The sequence below is a fragment of the Zea mays genome, chromosome 8, assembly GCF_902167145.1.
Source record: "Zea mays cultivar B73 chromosome 8, Zm-B73-REFERENCE-NAM-5.0, whole genome shotgun sequence".
Taxonomy (NCBI): domain Eukaryota; kingdom Viridiplantae; phylum Streptophyta; class Magnoliopsida; order Poales; family Poaceae; genus Zea; species Zea mays.
Genome location: NC_050103.1, coordinates 19,663,090 through 19,667,858, shown reverse-complemented (window position 1 = coordinate 19,667,858; position 4,769 = coordinate 19,663,090). Strand labels below are relative to the sequence as shown.

Sequence of the window (4,769 nt, the reverse complement as noted above, 5' to 3'; positions counted from 1 at the left end):
GTGCGCCGTGTCCGTGTTAGGCTAGCGTCAGGTACCCAACCGTCCACCACGCATCCAGCCGCGGATCCGGGTCCGCTCATCTTGCTTCTGCCTCGGGATGCGTTCCAGGCATGCGGATGCGGTGCGTCGCCGTCGTAGCGGAGTGCGGACCTGACCCCGACCTGCGGTGGGCCGGCGTTCGCAGGTCGTCGGCGGTGAGGTTTCCATGCCTGTTCGTGGTCAGGAAGTCAGGATTCTATTTCTATCTAGCCTCTAGCGGAACTGTTCACTGTAACTACTAAACGACCGACAGATATGTGTTGGTTGGTTGTAAGCTTGAGAGGGACACGGACAGGTGGGGCCGCACTCGTCCTCGTTCAGGCTCCACAGCACTGCTCCTGCTACACGGAGTCACGGAGCATGCATCGACGTACGCTGCTTCTTTAAATAGCCTGAACATGTAGCTGGAAGCAAGCTGCTGTTGACCGGGCGTGTCTCCTTTTCCCTGTGCTTCTCGTGCCATGCACGCCCTCGCCGTGTCGGCAATGTGGGATGCTTGGTTCCCCTGATAAAGTTTTAAGTTTTGAATATTACTCTTTTAAATATTATTGAGGAGTATTAAATATAGTCTTAACTAGGTTTAATAAATTTCTCTCATCTTTTAGTCCTCATTTGTCTAATTGGTTTTATAATTATACTAGGTGAATGCCCGTACGTTGCAACGGAAACATGTAATAACACGATAACTTATGTATAAATGTGTGTTATAGCGTTACGAGAAAAAGTTTTGTAGTCCATTTGTGATCGTAGCCATACATAAATTTTATTATTTTAATCAATTGAAAGATTCATTACTTGAACGTATAAGGAACTGATAGAGATCGAATTTGTTTCAACGATTATGCTGAATTGAACCTTAATGCCATCATACCCAGTTAAGATATAGTTAACATCAAGGGGATTCCAATCAACACAATGAACATCTCCACTGTGAGCTTTCTCAACTTGGAAATAAATAATAAATAATTTTTAACATCATAGTCCATGCTGCATTTACAAACTCCATATCTTGAAAAAAAAAACTAAAGGTACACCACATTAGGAAATAAATATAATGTCACCCTATTTGGAACAAGTAAAGAACTGAACAAAATACTTTCGACCAATAAATCAATCAGGATCAATTTCTCAACACATTATATCAGTTAAGTTAATGAAAATGAACAGTCATTCAAGAAATAAAATTAGAAACACAATTATCATGTAACAAGTAAAGTATCTCAGGCCAATTTGACAAAATAAATAGCTCCATGTGATTGCAATGGTCTCATTAAAAACCAACAACCCATCACCTCTTTAAGTGAAGTTATATTATTACAAAAGAAGCCGCGTTGCATTCATTGACTCAATTTTGGCCAAAAACATAGTTTATCCAATTAGATATAGAACAAGAGAACTGTCACCTTAACAGCTGGGGCAGTGCCAGTTCAAGCATCCCACAGAATAAGACAAGCATCATCACCCACACTACAAAACTCATGCGCACTTCATCCCCAAATAAAAAAACAATATAGGGTATAAATATAAATAAAAATAAAAATAAGGCATATGTCAACATAGACATTCACAGAGAAGGCTAATGATCCTAGTTTAATTAACAATAACATCATTAAACAAATAGACATGTTTTAACAATGAACATCTAGATATATGGTCTTGGATGCTCCACAAGACAATAGATTTGTCCTTTCCTATTTAAGTTTTGTATTTGAACAAAACACATGTTATTATTTATCAAAAGCACAGTAATCAATAACTTCTGAAAACGAACAGTTCTTCTAGTTGAGCTGAAAAACGGAATTTTATAGCCCCAAAAGTTCAAACAAATCATCTTATGTCCAAACTGAACTTTACACATTGTTATTACATAGGCTGAGATGGTGTAGCGGTGACTAAGGTTCCACTCCAAATATTCTCCATGTGTCTTAAAGTTGCCATGGCATCCTAAGGGGAAGGACACTTGCCAATGCAATAAAGAAACATATTGCCATTGAATGGAAGTTAGGTGGACCCAAGTCTTGTGCTCGAGATGTTCAAACAAACTGGATAAATAGTTGACTCCCAAAATAGTAGGAAAACACAAACATACAAGATGAAAATAGGCTAACCTCCTGATAGGACATATGGTTCTGCTGGACACATGGCAAGCGCAAATTCCGCATTTTCCTTATGTCCTGTTAGCATCTGAACAAACAGTATATGCTAGTAAGCCCTCTGCCAAAGAAGAGTATATCTGGCACACTGAACAAAACAATGAATCATACCAGATCAGGGCGAGACTCGCTTGCTCCTAAGAGTTAGGATGTGGGCTGGGAGCGAGACCTCGGCCTAGCGGCGGTACAGCAGAGGCGGGCGGTGGGTTGGCAGCTCGGCGAGGAGCTCAGCAACCTCGGCCTCGTCGGTGGAGGAAGGCACGCGCTTGGACCTCCGGCATTTGTGGCAGAAGGATGTGTGGACACCGCGGACATAGCGTGCACACCGCGTGTGCACCCACACACTGCACTCGTCGCAGCTGACCATCTCCTCGCTGTCGTCGAACGTGACGCCGCAGGAACAGTCCATCGTTCACGAGCCGTCCACCCAGTCATCGGTGGGGTTAGGGGTGGGGATGGGAGGCGCCGCGGCCGCCGCCGCCATGAAGATAATGGTAGCCACCCTGATACTGTGATACACTTCTTCAGATTCAAACTGGCAGATGAATCCAAGGATGCTACATACAAAACAATGTCTACCCTCCACATGGATAAAGGGCTCCAGTTGTATGCATACACACGTTCAACTTGATATGCCAAAACATGATTTTTTTTAATCCTTTGTTACTGTTGAAGACATGTACATATTCCACAACTATACATTAGGGAGGTTGGAAGAAAAACTCACTGAGTATAGATATCCTGAAATATTAGTTAATTATGCTCCAATTGCCACATCAAAGAATGGACTTGAACCAAATATGGGCAATTTTCCAAAATCCAAGCCACTGATCAAACAATCAACATTTTCTTTCTTAATCACATAACACCCTGTTGGCAAGAGCACAACAATGATCCAATTGGAAAAACAAACACACAAAATAAGAGAGGAAATCCAGACAGGAATATTTTTTCAGAATTGCCTACATGAGAGTACAAATTACACAATTGATACTCTAAACTTCTCTGATATAAACAGAGTAAGTTTGACAATGCTGTAATAAATAGAGAAAATATCTATTGTGATTCTGCTAGTGTTGGAAGCTGCAGTCCAAGCCTCGATGTCTAGCCTTTGATATTTCTGTAATTCTCAATTGCCTCTTTCCTCAGCATCTCGCGAGAGGCATCTAAAGCACTCTTCACCTATAGAACTATAGAACCATCGATGTGTAATCCAGAATACAGATCGCACAAAAGGATTCATGTAGAGCCATGTGGAGAAGTAACTACCTTCGAGAATGACAACTTTGGTGGAGCCTCAACAACTTCACCAAATTTGACTTTCTCGCGCCCAGGAAAGTCCGGTAGAGTTTCTGTCTTAAAGTGTTATAGTTAAGAAAATCACTTTAATAAGTAGTTGTGATTGGTTTACCTAAATAATCGTGATTATGGAGGCTCCTCACCATGATGTGGTTCCCCTTCGGCCTGCTCCTCCCGCTGGTTGGTTGGGCATCAAGTTTCGCATTAAGAATCCAACAATCCCACTGCAGTAGGATATATACTCTACAATCTACATTAGAATCTAGTTTTGGATTTCAAGTTTTGCATTAAGAAATTCGGGCTAAATAATTCAGAAATCAACTAAACTAAACACAAATTCCCGCTGGTTGGTGGGTGACATCTCTTGGAGGTTTATACATCGAACAAATGCCCTGCCACTGGATTCAAAGGCGGTGTCCGGGTTGGACGGGGACGAGCTGCGCCGTCGCGGTGACGACGAGGAGCACCGCCGACGCTCACTGTCGCGGTCCCGCTTCGGCATGTCGGTGACGAGAGGGAAAGTCGATTGGTTTATCGAGGAGCCCGATTCATTGCAGTATCCTGCGGAGATGGGAAGGGAGCGAGGGGAAACAGAAGAGGTGAGACAGGCGGCGGGTCCCAATACTTCATGGTGGGGGTACCTCGGGTCCAATCCTTCAAACTAGATCTGGGAGACCTCGGATCTTGAAATCGAGCTGGGCAAGGTTCCGTATCAGCCAAAAAGAATGGAAGCAACAAGACGCTTCAACCCACCGCTCATCTTACCCCCTCTGTAGCATGAGTGCGCTCCTTCTCCTCGCCGGCCTCGCCATGTTCCCATTGTTTGGTGTTGCATCTGTGGAGCCGTCGAAGGTGTCGCACGCTCGTCGCCATCATGCCTTGCGCGAGGAGGGGGCGTGCAGGAGTGTAGCCTGCGACTGTGTCTCCCGCATCCGACAGCGCCAAGTGATGGGAAGCCCACGATGCCGAAGGAGACATACTCGCAGGGAACTCCGTGGGGAGGAAGGAGACATACTCACGGTGGCACGAACAGAGATTGGGGCGTGGCGCGGTGGCGGCGGCTGGCGAAGAGATGTGCGTCAGTGTCGTCTTCGGGGTCGTGTGGGACATGGTGAGGGCCCTGCCCGGAGCAGAGATCGAGGCGTGGCGCGGTGGCGTCGACGTCTTCTTCGGGGTTGTGTGAGGCGCTCAACCTATCGCAACAGAGACGACGAATGGATAGGCGAGAGAGGATGGAGAGGGGAGAGGACCACGGAGATTGGTTGGAGCGCAACGCGA

General features: G+C 45.1%; 1 long non-coding RNA gene across 1 annotated transcript; it reads right to left on the bottom strand.

The window, feature by feature from the left end:
* Positions 1-1,682: 1,682 nt before the first annotated feature.
* Positions 1,683-2,334, bottom strand: LOC109941999 (uncharacterized). The gene is made up of 3 exons (XR_002264585.1): positions 2,304-2,334; positions 2,148-2,223; positions 1,683-1,730 (listed from the first exon to the last, which is right to left on the bottom strand). It is a non-coding gene; the product is annotated as an uncharacterized lncRNA (long non-coding RNA).
* Between the last annotated feature and the right edge of the window lie 2,435 nt (positions 2,335-4,769).